This window comes from Ascaphus truei, chromosome 1, assembly GCF_040206685.1.
Source record: "Ascaphus truei isolate aAscTru1 chromosome 1, aAscTru1.hap1, whole genome shotgun sequence".
In the NCBI taxonomy this organism is placed as follows: Eukaryota; Metazoa; Chordata; class Amphibia; order Anura; family Ascaphidae; genus Ascaphus; species Ascaphus truei.
The window spans coordinates 271,855,605-271,878,664 of record NC_134483.1 but is presented as its reverse complement, the minus strand read 5'-3'; positions in this window follow the sequence as shown (position 1 = coordinate 271,878,664).

The window sequence follows — 23,060 nt, the reverse complement described above, 5'->3', positions numbered from 1 at the left end:
GCCTTTTTAACGCGATTTCCTTCGTAGTTCACTCTGAAGGCCCAGTCGCAGTACAATGAGTAGGGCACATGGTGCTTAAAAATGAACAAGGCATACTTGTGAGGTGCACCAGCACTCATCACCCTATACTTCTCCCTGAGTACCGGTGGCAGATTGCGCAGGGTGATGTTGGTCACCGTATCGATGCAAGCGAATGTAGGTCTTCTGTGAGCAGGTGTGCTTGTGGCGGCGGGCGATGGTAGGTTGTCTGTGAGGAAGCTTTCCTCCGGTCTTGGTCGCCGTGTTGTCTCCTGGCGTGGTCTTGACGGGGTTGTCATGTCCTCCTCAACGGCATACATGTACACTAAATCTTCTGGTTGACGGGGTGCGCTTGGTGATGGAAGGGTGTCGATGCTCCCATTCATCACATCCATGCCACCCTCCTGCTCCGGCATTGGGGAAACAGGGGCATGCACACCGAGCAAATGATGTATCCCCGCTATGTCAGCCGCTATCTTCTCCATCCGTCGATCCATCCATTGATTCATATGTAGCACGCGTTGCTCCATATTTAGCATGTTCTCCAGAAGCAGATCTATCTTTGTCAGCATAATGGAGCCCACTGGGATATCCACACTTATCCCATTCAGCATCCGGTCTAACGAGCTGCTTCTTGTGCATGGCATGTGGACATCTGGGTGGATGGGTGCAATGGGGGATGAGATGGGGGTTCCATGGAGAGAAGCGGCAGCGTCGTCGAAGAAGGGTGGAGGAGGTGACCTGTGGATATCCAGTAGAGGAGAAGCGGCAGCGTCATCGAAGAGGGATGGAGAAAGTGACCTCTGGATTTCCGGGCAAGAAGCAGAGTCGTCTAAGCGCAAAGGAGAAAGTGACCCGTTGATTTCAGAGGCACCAGATGCAGCGTCGTCGAATAGAACTGGAGAAGATGGCCTGTGGGTTTCCGGGAGGGCGGCTGCAGCGTCGAGGATGAGGAGTGGAGAAGACCGCCTGAAGATTTCCGGGACAGCGGCGGCAGAGTCGTCGAAGCATATGGGAGGAAGTGGTATGCGGGTTCGATGGGTTGGCTGCCATTGGTTTTGCGTTGAGAGTACATCACCGTATTTCTTCTTGTCATAATAAGGTTGACGTCTACTAAAACCCTTAGCATTGGGGTCAGCAGAAGGTTTTCTTTATTGGCCTTAGCCTGTCGCTTTGGCCTTGGCATGGAAATTGCAACCGCCTTTCGCTTTTTCAGCATGACAGGAACGGCAGAGGCGAGTGGGTTCCTGCGTCCGTATAATCGGGGTTGATCTAAGGAAGCAGATGGCATAATGCAGTATCTGGACAAGGGCAAGTTCAGATAAAGATCATCGAGTGGTGGGCTATGCAAAGTGTGTAACCTTTTATGCATGGCGACGAGGTACAGGTGTTGAAAGTGGGCGTACTCTAATGTGAGTCATTAACGTATAAATACACCATCCATTTTGTGTATTCACTGCACATTGAATACACATTGACTAAACATCGAATATATATTCTTATGTTTGTATTTCTTTCTACTCGCAGCAATGCCTGTTAAAAAGATTTCAAAGGATCTCAGCATGCATATGAAGGAGATGTACACCAGCGGACACCGAATTGCTGCTATCCAACGCTGGTTAGCTACTTCTGGCCTCGTTGTGCCAGCAACCACCATGTGCTATCATGCACACGGAAAAAACAGAGAACGCAAAAGGGCACCAAGGGTAACTAACGCGTAAGTATATTTATACAACTTAAAAAAAATTTATATATAAAATATTGTACTGTAGATCTACAGTACTGTATCTAATATTTTTGTTATTTCGGTAGATTTATATTACAACAGTATATATATTTTTTATATTTATATTTATATTACAACAGTATATATATTTTTTATATTTATATTTATATTACAACAGTATATATATTTTTTAGATTTATATTTATATTACAACAATATATATATTTTTTATATTTATATTACAACAGTATATATATTTTTTATATTTATATTACAACAGTATATATTTTTTTTATATTGCTGCATATTATTAGAACAATATATTGTGTACTGTTGATCTACTGGGGCCGATTCACTAAGCTCCGTTAAGTGGCTTTAAGAGCGCAAAGTACCCTTTAAGCCCGATAAAGCTGCATTGCGATTCACTAAGCAGTGAGGTGTCCGGGGGTCCCCGCGGCCGTCTGGGGGTCCCCGCGGGCCTGCGGTACCAATGGTGTGCCCCCAAAAATTAAACAAGACTGTAAAAAAATACCCCTGTCCCCTAACACATAAAGTACATTAATGTGCAAAATTACTATTATCCAAATATGGATAATAATGATTTTGCCCATTAAATATACATTAATACAATAAATACATTAAATACATGTTGTACTCACCCTTGTCCGGCACCCACGATGAAGGTCATTATGGGGTTAGGGGACATTAGTTTGGCACATGTTCTTATTTTGTATATTTTTCAGCAAGCCACTGTATGGATGGGGAGGAAGATGCGGCTGGCCTTCATCATGGGTGCCAGACAAGGGTGAGTACAACATTTATTTAATGTATTTATTGTATTAATGTATATTTAATGGGCAAATGCATTATTATCCATATGTGGATAATAGTAATTTTGCACATTAATGTACTGTATGTGTAAGGGGGCGGGGGGGGATGTGTGTGGTATATTGCTATGTTTATTGGGGGCAATTGTCCCCAATAAACATGCTATGGTGCCTTAATCCCTTCATTGCCTTAGCGGATAGCCACTAAGGTAATGAAGCTGCTTTAATGTATTTTTATTAATATTGTGTGGTAGCAGGGGACCCCCTGCTCCCACACACTATTATTAAAATGTACATTATTGCAGCTTCATTACAGACAGCCGCTATGGTAATGAATTATTATTTATTGTTATCAGTTTTTTAATACTAGTGTAGATGTGCAGGGGGTCTCCTGAGCTGAACCCCATTGGTTTCAGGTCCGAGGACCCCCTACTTCAGGAGTTACAGGCCCCGTTATGGGGTGCCGGTATCCCCTGCACTTTAAAGCTCCCGCGTCACGTGACCGGGACATTGAAATTCTGCAGGGGATACCGGCACCCCATAACGGGACCTGTATCTGAAGTAGGGGGTCCTCGGACTTGAAACCAATGCGGTTCAGCTCAGAAGACCCCCTGCTCATGAATACTACTATTTAAAATCATATTTGGCCAGCACGATCGCCTGTAAGAACCGCGCATTGAGACGCAGCGTCTCCATGCAGTTCTTACAGGCTGCTTTGTTTATAATAATTATCGTGCTAAATAACTTTTAGCACGATAACAGGGGGGAAAAAGGTGCTCGTGCTCTATGGCCCTTTTGGCCAAGGCCGGCTGTAAACGCGCCGAGCAGCCTTAGTGAATAGCGCTTATGGCTTCAGCCTTTTGCGGCCGGGCGATATAACCCATTTTAGCTCTAGTTAACGTAGCTTAGTGAATCGGCCCCACTGTCTCTAATATTTTGGTTATTTCAATTTATATTTAAATTACAACAATATATATATTATTATATTGCTGCATATTGATACTGTAGAATTGTGCTTTAATACTGTAATGCTGTGCTTGTGGCCTACTGCACTGTAACTTACCGGATTGGTTTTCTTTACATTGTAGGGAGACAACTCTTCTGGTGGACAAAATAAGTGAAGAGAATGATGAGAAGAGTGCATTAAGGGTCAAATACACTCTGCAGGAAAATCACAATCTCACTGTATCCGAGACCAGCATAAAGAAGATGAGACGCAGCATTGGATGGAAATATGGACGTGTGAGGTTAGTACTGGACAGTACAGGAGGTAAAAGTGTTGTTTAGGAAACTTTACTCCTAAATTATTTATTCTTTGTCATTACAGAGCGTACCCCATGATCAGGGACGCAAACAAAATCAAAAGAGTGGTCCAGGCCCAGGCATGGATCGACACTGGGAAGCTTTCCGGGATTGCATCTTCACTGACGAGTCTACTGTGTCGCTGGAGAGATTTGCAACCTTTGCATTCCACAAAAAAAGGTCGCATATCTATGAAGCCGCGGCCAAAACACCCCGTGAAGCTGCATGTGTGGGGTGCAATCTCTAGGCGTGGACCAGGATGCATTGTCATCTTTGAAGTTAAAATATATCAAATATAATGTAGCCTTATGCACTGTACTGTACTAGTGTAGTCTTATGCACTGTACTGTACTATTGTGCATTTTTTTGAGCACTTTTCTTTTCTTGTTATAGGAATCATGAATAAAGTTTTCTTCTAAGACAAAATTGTGCCTGAGATAGTGGAATAAATCACACGCGAGTTCCCGGATGGTCACCGTTTCTACCAGGACAACGATCGGAAGCACACCGCGTCAACAGCACATATGCTTGAGCGCGGTACCAACTGGGTGAAGACGCCAGCGGAGTAAGTGCGGTAACCGTGTCTCATTTTTTCCCCACTGTTTTTACTGTGTACTGTATCTATTAAACTAATTGTCCTTTTTTTCCAATGACAGATCGCCAAACTTCAATCCGATCGAAATGGTCTGGCATCAGCTGAAGGACCATATCCGGAAAGTGGTGAAACCCTCCAAAAAGGATGAGTTGGTGAAAGGCATAATGAGTTTTTGGAACGATGTACTCACCGTGGAACGCTGCAATAAATATATAGACCATATTGCGACTCTGTTGCCCATTGTGATCGCACGTAATGGGCAAGCATCAGGAAAGTAGTACTGTTCTGTAGTATTGTAAGTACAGTATGATACAGGTAAGTATGGCACAGATTTTTTCTTTCCTAATAGTCAGAGTACACAGTAGTTACAGTATAGACTAGTTTGACAGTACTAACTGCATACACAATGCCATAATGCCATAATACATTATGCATCTACAGTACAGTAACTGCTCAATTTTTTTCTTCTCAGAGAGAATAGCACCAGCCATCTGGTTACATAGTATTTAACAGTAGTCAGAGTATAAAGTAGTTCCAGTATAGACTAGTTTGACAGTACTAACTGCCTACTAACTGCTCAATTTTTTTCTTTCCAGAGAAAGCAGCACCACCCATCTACAGTAGTACTACACATCACACAATGCCATAATACAGTACGCACATAACTGCACTAATTTTTGTTTTCTTGTCTTTTCAGGAAAAAGGATGGCCTGGGGGGAGGGGGGTGTTGTGTGCAGTCTAATCTGTTTGTACAGTCAAGTGTACAGTATATAAACAGCAGTAATGATGTACACAAAACCTTTCCTCTCTCAATGAACTACTGTACTGTACACAGAATGAGGAATAAGATAGACGGAAAAAATTATATTACTATACTGTATATATATATAAATGATATTTTATTAAATAATATTATTTTAAATGTGCATTATTCATGTTTATCCATGTTTTCTAAATGCTTTATAAATGATTATCCAATTTCAATCTGCCAGAAGAACTTAATAAAGACTGCATTATGTATTAATCATGATTATTTTTATATTTGTATTTTTTGGTTACTGATAAAATAAAATAAATATTTATTTACATTCCTGCTAATCATAATCATTGATAACAACCTACCCCCCCCCACACACACACACACCTACACTACACCAAAGAAAAAGACTGAATTTAAAAACAACATGAATCAGTTAATGGTTTTTTTAACTCTCAATTCTCACAATGCTGTGCAAATCAGATTTACATTTGAAATTCAAGAAGGGATTTTCCAAAGCGTTACCGTAAACAAAGCCTCAAAGGGTTGGGGGGGGGGGGTTGGGTGAGTCATGCGCAGTAATCATCTAGCTCCCATCACAAAGAGGATTACATGCAGGCGCAGTGAGGTGATTGACGCTCGGCTAGGGACGGATTAAAAACACAATGACTAGCTTCAGAAAATGAATGACTCTGTGGAGGTTTCTGTCGATAAGAGTTTGTGTGTGCGTGGGGGAGGGAGTTGCATGAAGGATTAGCTGTGCAGCACTTCAAAGAAATTACATAGAGTAGAGTACAGTAATTTCAAAAAGCAGTTCATCATAATAATTTGATCCCTACACCCCCAAATACAGTACATAAAAAGCAAACAAATCAACCATGTGCAGTCAAACGCACAGGGTCGCAGTCAAAAGCTACAGCACAGATTGAATATCGTAATATCAAGATTGTTTTTGCAGGCTTGTGGATATAATAACATTAAAATATATAATAATTTTTTTTTTTTTTGGGCACTTACTCAAGCAAGCAGTGGTGGGTGAAGTTACAGGTGCATGCGTAGTAATCAACTAGCTCCCATCCGAAAGAGGATTACAGTACACACAGACGCAGAGAGAGGTGATGCTCTGCTAGGGACTGATTAAAACACAATGGCAAGTGTTTTATATTTATTTTTTTTGTTCCTGATAAAATAAATATTTATTTACATTCCTGCTAATCATAATCATTGACAATGGTTTTTTTAACTCTCAATTCTCACAATGCTGTGCAAATCAGATTTACATTTCAAATTCGAGAAGGGTTTTTCCAAAGCTTTACCGTAAACAAAGCCTCAAAGGGTTGGGGGGGGGGGGTTGGGTGAGTCATGCGCAGTAATCAGATAGCTTCCATCTCCAAGAGGATTACACGCAGGCGCAGTAAGACTTTCTAGCTCGGCTATGGACGGATTAAGAACACAATGTCAAGCTTCAGAAAATTAATGACTCTGTAGGGGGGGAGGGGGTGGGTGTGTCACGCGCAGTAATCAGCTAGCTCCCATCTCAAAGAGGATTACACGCAGGCGCAGTGAGGCTTTTTAGCTCGGCTATGAGCAAGCCTTGTGTGTTCGTGGGGGAGGGGGCTACAGGGTACAGCTGCATGAAGTTCAAAGATAATGACATACTGTACTTTAATTTCAAAAGGCAGTTCATCATAATAATATGATCCCTACACCCCCAAATACAGTACGTAAAAAGCACACAAATCAACCATGTGCAGTCAAACGCACAGGGTCGCAGTCAAAAGCTACAGCACAGATTGAATATCGTAATACAGTATCAAGATGGTTTTTGCAGGCTTGTGGAGAAAAAAAATTAGAATAAAAAAAAGTTTTTTTTGTCACTCAATCAAGCAAGCAGTGGTGGGCGAAGTTACAGGCGCATGCGCAGTCATCACCTGCTGTCAAGCAGGAATGTGATTGAAACCAGACACACGTTCAAAATAATGGTGTGGGAGAGATGTACTGCATTGTAGAGAAGATAAGAAGTTGAAATACCCTGCAGTGCAGTAAATTATCCTGAGCGAGGGGAGAGCGCTGTATACAGTATGCCAAAATGTGGCACTGTTACAGTACTGTACACGCCTATGCGTTTCAACAATTTTCAAATGAGACATACTGTATAGTACAGCACTGCAAATGCATGTATACTTTAAATATGCAAATTTACAATTACTGCATGCGCACACACAGACTGTGTACTGACGTAGGTTGAACCGCGAAGGTATTAAACTTCCAAGACAACAGCTCGCAAACGCCCCCCTGAGATTTTACACGGCATTGCAGTATTGCAGACAGCGAGAATAAAATGCTAATATCACGAGCGCTAAAATAACGCAATTCACTCCGGGCAAAAAAAAAAAAACGCACCTAACCGGGATTATCTGAGACCCGCAGATCTAGCCATTTTATACTCAGGTCGGCCGCCACTGTACAGAGGCGGCACATTTTATTTGAGTGCGGCTAGCTCCGCAAGCCTGGGGATGCCCCGGCATGCTAGCCGCACTCCCTCGGCGTGCCGCGCGTCATCAACGTGCCGCGCGTCATCGGCGTGCCGCGCGTCATCGACGCGCGGTCACGCGTCATCGGGTGCCTGCGCCCCTGCACGCGCGTCCAGGGCTCCCCGAGGGAGCCCTGGTGTCCCGCGATGTGGGGGATGGCGGCAGGGGGTTCTGGGGGACCCGGCGGACCCGGCAGCGGGAGGGAGAAAGCCCCGATTGGAGGGCGCTCCTCCGTGTCTTCGGCACGCGCCCGGCACCCTCTGGCGCGCTAGGTTACTGCTGCGGCCGAGAACGGGCAAATGCTCGAATAAACTCGGCCGCAGCAGTATGTAGTAATAGTTACATAAGTGGCAATAATAATATTAAGTAAGGAATGTGAACCATAACAATTGTCTAAGTATTTAAGTACACAATTCATTGTTTACAAGTTTATAATGTTGAAAGTATTAAAAAAAATGATATATAATCATTTAGAGTAGTTAAGTTGTAAGATAACACTATGCATAGTCATCAATACAGCATTATCTTTTCACTTAATGCCCAACATTATGCATTTAAGGATGCACAGATTGTACAGGTGGGGGGAAACATGATTTATACAAGAACAAATGTGTTAAACATTGACATACCGTTGCCAGACGAACTTCTGATCATTCACTACAAAATGTGCAGTTCTTTGGAGAGAGCAGGATCCTATGATTAGATACACACAATGCAATGTAACATACATCACAAGATGATTATAGATTCGATTATATGTCAAAGAAAATCTTACATGTAAAAAAATTCTCTATTAACGTCCGGCGAGTCTCCACCCAACTGGCTGTATGGTCCCTAACCCCTGCAGGAGGCACGAGAGGATCCTCCTCTAAATCCTCCCAATGTTGCCTTGAAGATTGTGACATAGGGCTATGTTGTGCAGAATGCAAGAACAAATCACTATGTCGCCAACCTTCGCTGGCGAATACTGGAGCGCACCACCAGATCTACCAAGACACCTAAAACGACTGTTCAATACTCCAAATGTCCTCTCAATCACCGAGCGTGTGGATATGTGTGCAGCATTATATCGTTCCTCTGCAGGGGTTTGAGTATTACCCAGTGGGGTCAGAAGCCAAGGCCGGATTCCCTATCCTGAGTCGCCTATAAGACAGTCAAATCACATGAATGTTAATATATGTAACAATATTCCAAACATTCCCTATTGCCATTTCCTAGTACACGAGTGAATAATATACCACACATGCCCTAACAATGAAATCCTCCTTATCTAAGATGACACTGCATGAAATGGATTAGATATACAACTTCACAAATGTTAAGTATTTGTGGTTACTTACAATATTAGCAACACATAATGAAACATTAAACTGTACATTAAGTGTACTTGTAAGTGCAGTTTCTGTAACATTGTCTGACCCAATAGCCAACCATCCTCTAATTCCCCCGCTTCAAATTTACGGAAGACTAATGAGTTCTTCCGAATAGGAGAATCGTGGCAGGCACCTGGGAATTGGGCTACCACACTCAGAATTTTCATGTATGCGTCACATACGACCTGCACATTGAGAGAGTGGTAATGTTTCCTGTTCCGGAAATCCCTCTCCTCTTCACATAGCGGGGTCAGCGCAACATATGTGCAATCTATAGCACCCATCACATTGGGTAGCCCAGCTACATTATAAAATGCAGTCTTCAGTGTCTGCCACTCTATCTGCTCGCTAGGAAAATGTGTATAATCACAAGCGCGTCGAGTCAGTGCACATAGACACTGGCTAAAGGCCCGCGAGAATGCCGACTGCGAGACCCCGCCTACTATGCCCACAGTTGTCTGAAATGACCCAGAAGCAAGAAAATGTAATGAGCTCAGCATTTTAACAAGGCCAGAGACTGCATGACTCCTGTCTGTTGTTAGCTCTAAATCTTCTCTTAACACTTCATACAGTTCAAAGATAGCTGCTGAGCTCAATCGGTAGTGGCTGATAATCTCTGCCTCACTCAAGCGCTCTAGGGAGCTTCTTTCCCTAAAATTGCGGGGGCTATGTGCCTCGCAACACGGATCTCCCTCTCTCTCCTCTCTCTCCTCTCTCTCTCTCTTATCTCTCTCCACTGCAACATAATCTCCCTCCTCCTCGCAAAAAGCAACACAACAGCGTAATCTGGTGCCGCATCCATTTCATCCTGGAAGGTAAGTGGCTCCTTATATCGTTTAAATAGGCAGACTAATAAGTCACATGATTGTAAATGATGACACGTGTGTTGGATAGTATTGTGAACAAATGATTTGTAGTCAGTCAAAAATTCATTCTACTTTAATTCAAATGTGTTACACATAATTATATGTGATGTAATCATCAATTAGACACCATTCGTTAATACACAGTGAAACCGATGCTGCGGCCCAATATGATTAATTTCGAGAAAATAATAACTCAATCCTGACATTTGTATGTAACATGTGTAGTCATGAACGTGTTACATCACAAGAAGTAATGATTTGTTTGTATAAAAGTGTGTCAGAAGGTTGAATTATTGTCAAGATGGTTGTTTTCTGATCACGGTAGTATTGCCCTTTAAATTAACCCCTTGCTAATGTTTGCTGGTACACTATCAAGTTAGGAAGATACATGTAATTCAATTGTTATTAAAGTAACATCAATCATGTGTTCTCCTTTTATATCAATTATTGATTTCAGCTCCGGGGGACACAGATATATTCACGCCAACATCCGTGGACCCCCAGACAGCTTCGAGGACCACCCCTGGACCCCTCTGAGTGCTAAATAAATGTACTTTCTTTCTCCATCTTAATGTATGTTAAAAGGTGAAATGCAGTATTATCCATATGTGGAGAATATAAATGTTGCACAATACTGTACTGTATGTGTTATGGGGTTGTATTAATTTGTAAGGATTGTTGTATTTGGGGGTGGCACACGATTGCTACCGCATGCCAGCGGGGAACCCCGAACACCCACGGCCCCCCGGCCACCCTCGGGGACCCCCGCTTGCTGAGCTGGGGACCCCCGGAACCCTGCTGGGTCAGCCGGGGACACCCGCGCGACCCCCGGTGACCCTCAGGGACCCCCACTTGGTGAGCCGGGGACCCCCGGTCCCCCATGGGGTCATCCGGGACACTCGCGCGACCCCCGGCCTCCCTCGGGGCCCCCGCGAGGTCAGCTGGGGACACCCGCCAGCCTGTTGTATGGGTGTTGCGCACGCAAAAATGTAAACAAAGAAAGTCCAGCTTTTTTATCACCTGCCTTGAGCTGGCGATCTTTTTTGAACGCAATTTTCGTGTACGATAAGTTTGCGTAGCTTAGTGAATCCCGGAGAAGGGCAGAATTGAATGCAAACAGGTTATCGTACGAGCAAAGTTGGACTTTGAAACATTTCCTGGAAAAAGTCAGTTTAAGAACGCAAAGTGCCTGTTTGCATGGCATAGTGAATCGTGTTCAGTGGAACATCACGTTCTATGAGCACTTTGCGCTCTTAAAACGACTTAACAGAGCTTAGTGCATAGCCCCCTCTGTGTTTTCCTTTGAAACATTTCATGAGGTTATCTTAAGATATATACAAAGGGCTGAACCTTTGAGAAAGTCGCCCTCTGGTGACGAAACGCGTCAGGGGTTCCTATTGCGCAATTATGTCATTGCGACGCTGCGCACACGTACGAGGCAGCACTGAAGCGCGAGATTTACTTTGCGGCCATTCAAGTGGAAGAGGCAATTCACGGAACCACATGGACTGAATCTTTGTCGGCGAATTACACCTCTGGCCTCCTGTGAACAGCATCATCTCCACGCAGCCCTGAGGGAGCCAAGATCTGTGGACGTTTGCAGTGCAGAGACCGGATGGTGGTTATTTATTCACACATTGTTTTAATTGAATTTTACTCCTGTGAGTGCATTTCTTCCCTCCCCCCCCCTTCCCTTCCCTTTTAACATTAAATCAACAGTATTACGCTATGGGGCGTGCGCTTTCTCTTCTTTTTCTTTTATATATATATATATATATATTGAGAAAAGCGTAAATAAAAAACAGAGTCTGAGGTTATTATGTGACAGAATAACACGTGAATTAATTAAAATCAAGTGCACATAGGAGACAGCTTTAAAACAAAAGATCTCTAGCAGATAATACGGTATGCCATATATTTATACCCTAAAAACTAAAACTCCCTCCCTTTATGGGGGGCTTGCGCATCACTAAATATTACATCATTTTGTAATACATAACAATACTAAAGCTGGTGTCAGTTTGTAATACATAACAATACTGAATAAATATACATAAGCTAAAATCATTATGGGTTAAATGTGATGTTTTCTGTTCTGCCACTGGCATATAAGTATGAGAAACAGTTCCACTGTAAGAATCTGAACTTATCTTAGACTGCTAACAAGCATTCTCATTATTTTCTGTCCAGTTTACACTTTCATTTGTAGCTGGTTGGACGAGGAAAGATCAATAAACATCAGCTAGGAGCGACAGCATTCCATACTCTCGTTCATACATACATTCACACAGATTTTTTTTCACATAGAAAGATGACATACAAGACTTACAAAGACAAGACAAAATGGCGGACAAAAGTAGTCAAACAAAATGGCATCTTAGACCCTAATGCTATTTACGTCAGAACCCCTAATGTCTCAACTTTGTCAAAATATATATATATATATATATATATATATATATATATATATATATATATATATATATATTTTGACAAAGTTGAGACATTAGGGGTTCTGACGTAAACAGCATTAGGGTCTAAGATGCCATTTTGTTTGACTACTTTTGTACACCCTCTTTGAATTCTACGGTTTTACATATCAGGACATAATAACAATCTTCTGTTCCTTAGCAGGTCTAAAAGTTAGGTAAATACAACCTCAGATGAACAACAACACATGACATATTATACTGTGTCATGATTTATTTAACAAAAATAAGGCCAAAATGGAGACGCTATGTGTGAAAAGCTAAGTACAATTTATGATTCAATAGCTTGTAGAACCACCTTTAGCAGCAATAACTTGAAGTAATCATTTTCTGTATGACTTTATCAGTCTCACATCGTTGTGGAGGAATTTTGGAATCCTTTTATGCACAGCCTTGCCTCAAGCAAATTGGCTGAGCATAAACTTCTGTTTGTGTTTCGTGTGCTTGCCTCATGAATCCTGCTGCCCTGCTGCATTCTTGTCTTGATGCTTTGTGGCTTGACCCCAGCTTTACTTGGACTCCTGCCTTCTCTGTCCCCTAGACCTCGGCCTGCTTCTGGACTCCCAGAGAGGGGAGGAGAGGAGAACCGAGAGAGTCCTGCACAAGCAAGGTACACAGCCTCTCCACCGTCAATACACAGGGGTCACTAACCCTCCTCCTCCCGATCTGGAAGATCCATGCAGCTAAGAGGATAAAGAATTGTTGGTCTGTAAAACAGGCCAGAGTATCCGTTGCTCCAAAAACATCTAAAGACATGCAGCTAAGAGGTAACAGATTATCGGTCAGTGAAAAGCAATGCAGACGCAATGCCTAACTCTGCCTCTACTGTGGTAACACCGGACACCAGGTACTTGCTTGTCCTCTTAAATTGGGAAATGCCAAAACCCAGTGAGAGCTGGGAGGATTACACTGGGAACTGTATCTCCTTCTCCTCCCAAACTGCCAACCAGGTTCCCAATTCCCATCACACTAAGGTGATACCTTCAAGGCCACTACACAGGCTTTCTGTACTCTGAGTCAGGTGGGAATTTCATTGACCAGGGGTTCGTAGACAGAAATAAAATTCCCTTGGTACATAGGAATCACCCATTAGGGCTGGAGGCTATTGATGGCCGACCCTTGCAACCTGCTTTTATCTCTCTTTAAACCATCCCTTTCAGCTACAGATTGGAAAAGTTCACACCGAGAAGATTCAATTGGATGCCATTCATACGCTGTCAGTCGACATCATTCTGGTACTACCATGGCTTCAACTGCATAACCCCCGTATAGACTGGACTGTTTCACAGCATTTCCAGTGGAGCTCTAATTGCTTCAAGAATTGCTCTGTTCCTTACAAGAAACTTTGTGGGGTATCAGTGCCAAAACCGGTTAACATCCATTTGCCAGACATCTACGCTGATTTTCGGGATGTATTCGACAAAGCCCAAGCCAAGGAGCTGCCACCCCACCAGCCATTCGACTGTCCCATCGACCTTCTGCCTAGTGCAGTTCCCCCGCGTGGCTGTTCCTACCTGTTGTCGCCTCCAGAGACCAAAGCAATGAATGAATACATTCAGGAGAACTTACAGAGGGGATTTCTCCAAAAGTCGTCCTCTGCCGCAGGTGCGGGCTTTTTATTTGTGAAGAAAAAGGATGAATCTCTCAGTGTCAGGATCCATGATCCGTGGCGTGCTCGGCACATCCACTACTCACCCCAACCCGCGATCGGGTGTCCCGCTGCTACCTCCGCCTGTGATGCCCCTCACACTCCTGCCGGTAACAGCTGCCAATCTAGGAGTGTGTACCCCGCACTGCAGTAAATATGGTTCCTGATGGCCCCACCTCTAGGTTGCGCCAACGTGGTGGCATCACCGGTGCGCAGCACGCACACGCGGTGCGTGGTCAGCGTGTGCAAGTGCCAAATCACTTTTTGGCTTCAGGGATACATCCCACACCTGCTACCACCTTCCGGACAGCCAATCACAGCCAAGCTTACTGCTGAGATTCCTTACAGCCTGCAGCCCATTGGACCTTACCTCCTATATACACTACCGACACACTTTATTGAAGTGTGGTCGGTACCGCAAGCCGGGAAATCTCCCGGCTTGCTAGTGGCCGCCCCTCGGCGTGCCGCGCGTCATAGACGCGCGGTCACGCGTCATCGGGAGCGTGCGCCCCCTGCACGCGTGTCCAGGGGCTCCCCGAGGGAGCCCTGGTGTCCCGCGATCGTGGGACAGCGGCAGGGGGTTCCGGGGGACCCGGCGGACCCGGCAGCGGTAGGGAGAGCGCCCCGATCGGAGGGCGCTCTTCCGCTGCTTCGGCGTGCGCCCGTCACACTCGGGCGCGCGCCAGGCTACTGCTGCGGCACAGAACGGGCAAATGCTCGAATAAACTGTGCCGCAGCAGTATGCTCAGCCTGCAAATTGGCTGAGCATAATCATTTTCTGGTGCGAAGTGCTTACTGCCATTCCTGCCTCCTTGTCTTGTCTTGTCTTGTTCTTCTTGTTCCTGCTCTGTTCTTGTTTGACCTTAGCTCTCATCTGGATTCCGCTCTTCTCTACTCCTGACCCCGGCTTACCAACAACGAGCCGCACCTCTCCAACCCCGACTAAGACAAAGTACCAACGACGATCCACACCTCTCCAATCCTAACTACGGCAAGAGTACCTACGACGATCCGCACCTCTCCAACCCCGACGTCGGCAAGTACCTTTGACCATTCTGATCTGTCCAACCCTGACCCAGCTACCTCGACCAATCTACATTCCAGTGACAAGTCAGGTGACGCACCTCACACTGAGATTGCGCACAGGAGTCAAGCTGCCAGGCTGGGGGACACTGTGGCGGCTCAGGCTTAGGCCCCGCCCTCATGATATGTCCCATGAAGCACCCAGCACCAAGATCCCGCGCAACCGCCACACCTGCCAGGATCGGGCTTCGGCCCGCTCCCATGACGCAGTCCGTGACGTCACAGTGGACGTTCCTAGCACTGGTAGGACTACATGTTGGCGCCGCACTAACACAGGCACGCAAGGGGGTAATACCATTAGGTACTCCACACCTGCGATACACCCCGCCCCTGACTATCAGTGGACGGCCTATGTCTAATGACTCGTTGCTCACAGCCTTGTGCTGTTCTCTCATTGGCTATCTGATCTTTATATGCTCAGCCTTGCCTCAAGCAAATTGGCTGAGTATAAAATTCAGTTTGTGTATCAGGTGTGTTTGAGGATTTGCCATCCTGGCAGTCGCAGACCGTTTCCTCACCTCAATAACCCTCCCACGATGGACACCCAGGATGCACTCTCTCATGGCCCTCTAATGCATGCAAGCGTGGATCTTGCGCGGTCTAGCTTTCCGCCCGCTGGTTCTCACTCCGCCCCCCGCTCTGGTGCACGACGGGTGCACTCGTCCAGCCTCCCCGCTGACGCGCGTTCCAAGCTCCTCCCCCACTCTGATTATGGACAGGACCGGCATGGGAGTGACGCTCATTCTAGGCTCCGCCCACTGACCTCCGTGACGTGCGCGGGTCGGCGCGCGATCAGCCCCATCTCCCTCCCTGATCAGGCTGCATCATAGGGCACAACTGTTTGCACCAGCAGCCTATTGGATTCTACTTCCTGGTTCCGCCCTGGCTGGCTATTGGAGGGCCTTCATATATATACCTTCCTGCTGCATACTCTCATTGCTTAGCATAGTCTTGTATGATGCCGTGCCTTGCTGCATTCCTGTTCCTTGACCTTGCCATGCCTTGCCGTGGAGACAAAAAAACAGCGCACAACGCAAATAGTGAAGTATGAAAGTAACAAGTGTATATTAAAATAGGGGATAAATATTCTGCGTACATCAAGGTATTAGGACATAAACATTGAGTGTGTTAAACACACAAGTTACCACTCGGCGGCCGCTCATACAGGAGTATGTTTCCCTTGGCAGGCATCTGGGACAGCAGCTGCGATGCTTTTCCTTCCTAGGAACACCTCTGCATTCGGTCACCGTCTCTGTGGGAAACTCCCCTCTGGTCAGCTGGGCTCCAGACGGATCGAGCAATCTGCAGACGCTTTCTACATCACATTACACGGTTAAGTAAAAAAAAATTTTTTTTCACACTGTGGTTTTTTTGTGGTTTTACCAGTTGAGTAAAAATTAGAAGGGTATATGTTAATACACATTGTATCACTGATAATATTAGAGGTTTATTAATTACGCTATATTTTGTTTTTCCTTGCCTTCCCGTGCCTGTTAACCTCTTGTTGCCTGATCCTGCTTCTCTCCTTGGACTCCGCACCTTTCCTCTCCTAATCCGGCTACGAACGACCATTCTCCTGTCTCCAGTCCTGACCTTGTCTAAGTACTCCAACGATCCTATACTCTCCTGTCCTGAACCTGGCTATGTACCCCGACGATCCACGAGTCTCCAATCCTGAACTTGGCAACGCACACTGACGGTCCACAACTCTCCACTCCTGACCTGGCAAGTACTTACAACTATTCTCACATCTATAATCCTGACCTGGCTTGCACGACCAATCTACATCCTAGGCGCGCCACGTGGCTGTGGGTTGGCGTTAATCAATTCCCTACCTCAACACAGCGGTCGCTTTTCGTTTGTGGTGAGCTACGCGTTAGAGTGTGCTTGCTTCAAGCATCCTGTTGCCCTGCTGCATTCTTGTCTTGCTACTTTGTGCCTTGACCCCAGCTTTACTTGGACTCCTGCCTTCTCTGACTCCTAGACTTCGGCCTGCTTCCAGACTCCCACCATCTCTCCTCCTTGACCCCGGCTACGGATAACGACGATTCTACCTTCTCCAATCCCAGACCACGGCGAGTATCACAACCACCCTGACCTCTCCTATCCTGAACCGGCTACATACCCTGCACTCTGGACGCGGTTACACGGTTGTAGGTCGGTGGCCACTAACATCCCCACCTCAGCCTCGCAGTCCCATCTTGTTTGTGGTGAGCACACGTTATACCAAGCATGACGCTATACGCAGTGCTGCCTGCTCATTGAGAGAGCTACCTCAGTTTAACCATCCTGGGATTCAATCCCGGAAGCGTGGAGACGGGTGACGCAAGCCCTGCAGACCTTTGGGAGAAGGAGTTTGTTCCAGTTTCCTGCCGCCGGCATAGATCTATTGATCAAAATGCCTAATTTGATCTGACACCGTGTGTGTGTGTTTTACCATATGATAATCTTTAAATAAGTCTTTTTATCCTTCTGCACTATCTATGGTCTTCTATATTGCCTTATTAAGGTCCTACCTGGTAACCTGTCTCCCTTGTTCACCGCTACCTGTTTAAAACGCATGGCACAGCAGTATAAAGATACCTTTATGCACACTTAAAGAAATTGAAATTTGTGAGTACAACTTTCATTGGATTTGGGAAGAATTAACTACCTTAAAATCACAAGACATATTGCACAATTGTATATATGTTTGTTTCCACATGTATCTGCGCTTCCCATCTATACTTGTATATTGGATCTCTCCCACAGTAGTAGAGGGACATTTACACCTACCTTCTGGATTTTCACTTATCCATGCTGCCAGGGTTAACCCCCATGTTTTTTCATCGCATTGAATCACATGGGACTCCAATGCCTGTATACACGCACCTGCACATTTGTCAATTGACATTTACTTGATCCTCAGAGACATTTATCCCTAAGGCTCATATCATTCTCTATAGCCTTATCAGCTCCACTGGTTTGACTTTTTATTTCTGTATGTTTATTGAGTTTTATATTTTATATGGCTAGCGGACCTTGTTGTCAATATTTTAATAAATTGTTCCTAGTACTCTATATGCACTCTTCATCATTTTTCTGATATATATACTGTATATATATATATATATATATATATATATATATATATATATATATATATATATATATACAGTGTTCGACAAACCTATACATTTGAACGCCCCGGGTGAGTGGTATTAACATCGTGGCGAGCTCCTATTGGCCCAAGCAGCACACGTGTGGTACTAGGTGGCGAGTAGATTTTTTTGTTCGGCGAGTAGATTTTTTGGTGATTTGTCGACCACTGTATATATGTATATATATATATATATATATCTTACTACAAAATAAATTATTTTAACTACTACACCATTTAACTTTTCAGAAACGTATGAACACATACAGTATGTTCTTTTTAATACTTTTAATTGGAATAGGAAAAAATATACTTCCAGGGCCGCCAACAGGGGGGGACAGAAGGTACTGGCATTCCGGACCCCGTGAGTCAGGGGGGCCCGGCCCCCGTGCGCGGCCGTGCCCCTCAATAAATCCCATCGCCCAGACACCACGGGGTAACAGGATTCAGCGCGCCTGCGATCCGCCAGGCAGCGCGCGCTTCTCTGCACAAAGAGAGAAAAACCTCCCCCTCTCCTGATTGGTTTCCTGGATTTTTTTGTTTGGCCCGCAACAAGCTCTATACGAGCTTGCAATGCGAGACCCGCCTTTTCCTGTATGGAGCAAGGGGTAAGTGTGATCCATGCCTCCATTGCTTCCACCTTGTCTCCATGCCCCCCTGCTCTGATTCTCCCCCGCTCAGATTCACCCTTGCTCCAATTTCCCCCAATGCTCTGATTCCACCCCCTGCTCCTATTTCCCCTGCTGTTCGAATTCCCCCCTTTTCTGATTTCCCCCCCGCTCTGATTTCCCCCCTTGCTCCAATTCCCCCCCCCACTCCACTGCTCTGATTCCCCCCTTGCTCCGGTTCCCCCCTTGCTCTGATTACCCCCCTTGCTCCGATTCGCCCCCCCCCCCCGCTCCAATTGTGAGAGTGTGAGAGTGTCTGAGTGTGTGTGTGTGTGGGTGTGTGAGAGAGTGTGTGTGCGTGCGTGTGTGTGTGTGTCTGAATGGATGAGAGTGTGTCTGTGTGTCTGAGTGTGTCTGTGAGAGTGTGAGAGTGTGAGAGTGTGAGTGTGTGAGTGTGTGTGTGTGTGTGTGTCTGAGAGTGTGTGTCGGAGTGTGTGTGTGTGTGTGTGTGTGTCTTAGTGTATGTGACAGTGTCTGAGTGTGTGCGTGTGCATGAGAGTGTGTGTGTGTGAGTGTATGAGAGTGTGTGAGAGTGTGAGAGTGTGTGAGTGTGAGTGTGTGAGTGTGTGAGAGAGTGTGAGAGAGTGTAGGAGAGTGTGAGAGAGTGTAAGAACATGTGAGAGCATGTGAGTGTGTGAGAGAGTGTGTGAGTCTGTGAATGAATACAGACACCAACCCACAGTCAGTCATAGTCACCCACAGACCCGTCAGTCAATCACCCAAGTGTCACCCACCACCCAAGTGTCAGTCACTCACCCAAGTGTCACCCACTCACTCACCCAAGTGTCAGTCACTCACTCACCCAAGTGTCAGTCACTCACTCACCCAAGTGTCAGTCACTCACTCACTCACCCAAGTGTTAGTCACTCACGCACCCAAGTGTCAGTCACCCACCCCATCACCCACGCCCAACAGCCACTCTCTCTCTGTCACCCACTCTCTCTGTCTCTCTCTGTCTCTCTCTTTCACCCACACTCTCTCTGTCTTATCTTAACTGCCCTATACCTACACCAAAATAACCTATACTGCTTTCTTCCAGATCTGACTCTCAAGCTTCACACAGGAGATATCGGAATCCCCCCAAACCCAGAAAGACAGGTAGGGAACACCCCAGACCCGTACTGAATCCCCCCAGGCCTTTTGTCACATAGGATGTAGCATTGGGCATTGTTGTCTTTTATTGAAAATATTAAAATAAACAGATTGCATTGTAAATTTTTTTTCTGTATTAACAATAACAAGAAAACGGTTAAGTAAAAGTTGCGCGGTAAAAAACAAATTCAGTGGTACAGTAGGTGCGCTATGGGTGGGGGCTGCTCTTTTAATTTGTCCTGGACCCCATGATTTGTGTTGGTGGCCCTGCTCCCTTCATCAGATATATGATTAAGTATTTGCTCATTATCTCAGGCCTGATAAATGGTGAAGGTAAGCTCCCTAAAGCTACTGAAGTCAATGTAAAGTTTTGTTAGCTCATTATTAAAGGTATCACAAATAACAGAGTTGTTAATACATTGTCTCCTACATATTTGATTGGACTGATATGGTTACATCTTCAACCTGAACAACAGCAGAGTTGTTGACAACACTAATAGAAAATATAAATTTGATGTTCTGTGGTCAACTACATTCCATATCTCAATGTACAGTATTACCTAAGGTGGAGGCTATGCACAATTTAATTGATTAAATACACTCCATATAATTTATATTACTGACACTATGATTGACACTACAATGTTGTCATGTTTTATTTCATTTATTCATTTTAGAACATTACAACTAAATACTGAAATTGATGAGATTGAAATGTATTTCAAACTATACCACTCAGGGGGGTATAGTGTAGATTTCACTCACTAATACTAATCAGTATTAGTTTTTACCCTTCATATTATAGAAGAAGAATATACATGCATACTGTACAAACCCAGCAATGTAAAGTCAAAAGGGCAATTGTGCATATTACAGCATGCCTTGTGTTCAGCAGTTGTAACTAATACCTAATTTACTGAGAATGTATTATCAAGACAAAATATAAATCAAGAATCAACCAAACCAAAATAAAACTGTGCGAATCCAGTAAATAAAAGTAAAGTAAAGAAACCTAATATGAATCTAACAGAATGCAATGAATCTCTAACAATTAAAAGTTGGGATGTGTTCCAAAAAAAGAATCTCGCTGTAAATGGCTCACCAGAACAGATGCTCTTTCACTTGCTAATAACTCCATTGTTTTAATTTTTCAAAAATTCATAGCAATACTGTAATAATTATGAATACAAATGAAAAAAGTAGAGTTAGATGGGCATACATGATCTGGAATTACAAGTGCATTAAGCATACAAGCAAATGTGCCTGAGAAAAAGATAATCATATTCTTATGAACAAATAATCATATTACTTAGTACATACAGTACTAGACCACAGACACATTTACTGTATGAAATGTGATTTAATTTACAATATCCTTGGGGCATATTGAGGCTCCCACTTATGCCAGTAGGGAACTCTCAAACTGGGGAACAATATAATTTCCTTACCTTTACTGACTTCACAAGCAGGTAGGTAACAAAATACAGTTTCTCAAAACAGTGAAGATAAGTGGTATTGGGAAGAAGAGAGGGGAAATAGCAGTAATGAGTAAGAAAGTTGGTGGGACACAAAATGGAAGAGGACATGTGTGTGTGTGTGCGTATATGTGTGTATATTTGTGTGTGTATATATATATATATATATATATATATATATATATATATATATATATATATATATATATATATATGTATATATATATATATATATATATATAAATATATATATATATATATATATACAGTCCTTGTGAGTTTTATCTCTGTGCTTCTGCGATTATGCCACTTGTTCAAGATTCTCCTGCAGTCCTGAGTTCCTTTGGTTCCTCCCTTAGACCTTGTTCACTCCATGCAATTCCATTCCAATGTTCCAATGCGTTTCGTGAAGGGGGCTTCACTTCATTAGAGATATTCTGAGTGCAACCTTTATTTGGATGTTTGTGAATCAGCTACTGACTACACTTTGAGGGATTGATCACACACCGATGTGCATATGATATGTTAGTAAACTAAGTGCTGCTGACTTGGCTGATATTGAAATGTATTAAAAATATATTCAATTAATCTAACCCCATAAACGTTACCATATTTCCCCTGTTGATGTTTTACAGAGTAAAAGTCTCGATTGGATACAATGACAGATTGTGCTCAACTCAGAAAAAAAATCTGTTTATAGAAAACTGAGAGAGTACATATTGGTTTTAAAATACTATCAAAGCAGTAACTAGCAGTCTAGGCTAATTAACGATGTAGACAATTGACAGTATAATACAGAAACCCTGAATAACTATTTTGGGATGTTGGCTAAACTTACAGTATAACTCTTATTAGGATCAGTTTCCAAATTGGAAAATTATCTTAGCAAGTACATTAGCGACGATAGATTTAGTGCACAAAAAGCTAGCAGATTTTCAGCACGAAAACTGGCATTTTAAAATAAAGGTGCTTATTCTATATCAGCTGAAGCAGCCAATGAAGCAATTTTCATTAAAAAAAATTCCATTAACTTAAATGGGGAATTCGGCCAGTTTGTCCACTTTGGCTGATGTAGAATAAGACCCTTATCACTCCTCAAATGTGCGGATATGTTTAAGACAATTAAATGGCTAAGGTTTTTTTCTCTTTCTCATTTCTCCAATTCTCCATCTTTAATTCTCAGCATAGTTTGGGGAAGAAGAAAACAAACTACCTAGATCAACATATCCCAGTGATTTATAGTGTGGAGACCACAGTGCATCTGCACTTATATAAAGTACTGTAGTTTGTCTATCCAGTATGAACCAGTTAAAATGCATAACTAATTAAATGGAATATTATGGGTCTTTTATTTAAAAAAGAATCTATCTTTGCTCTTTCTGTCAAAGCATTACACATACAATATACAGGATTTCCCATTATATGGGTGAAAAAAGGGTGAACAAAGTGCCCAACTAAAATCTATCTC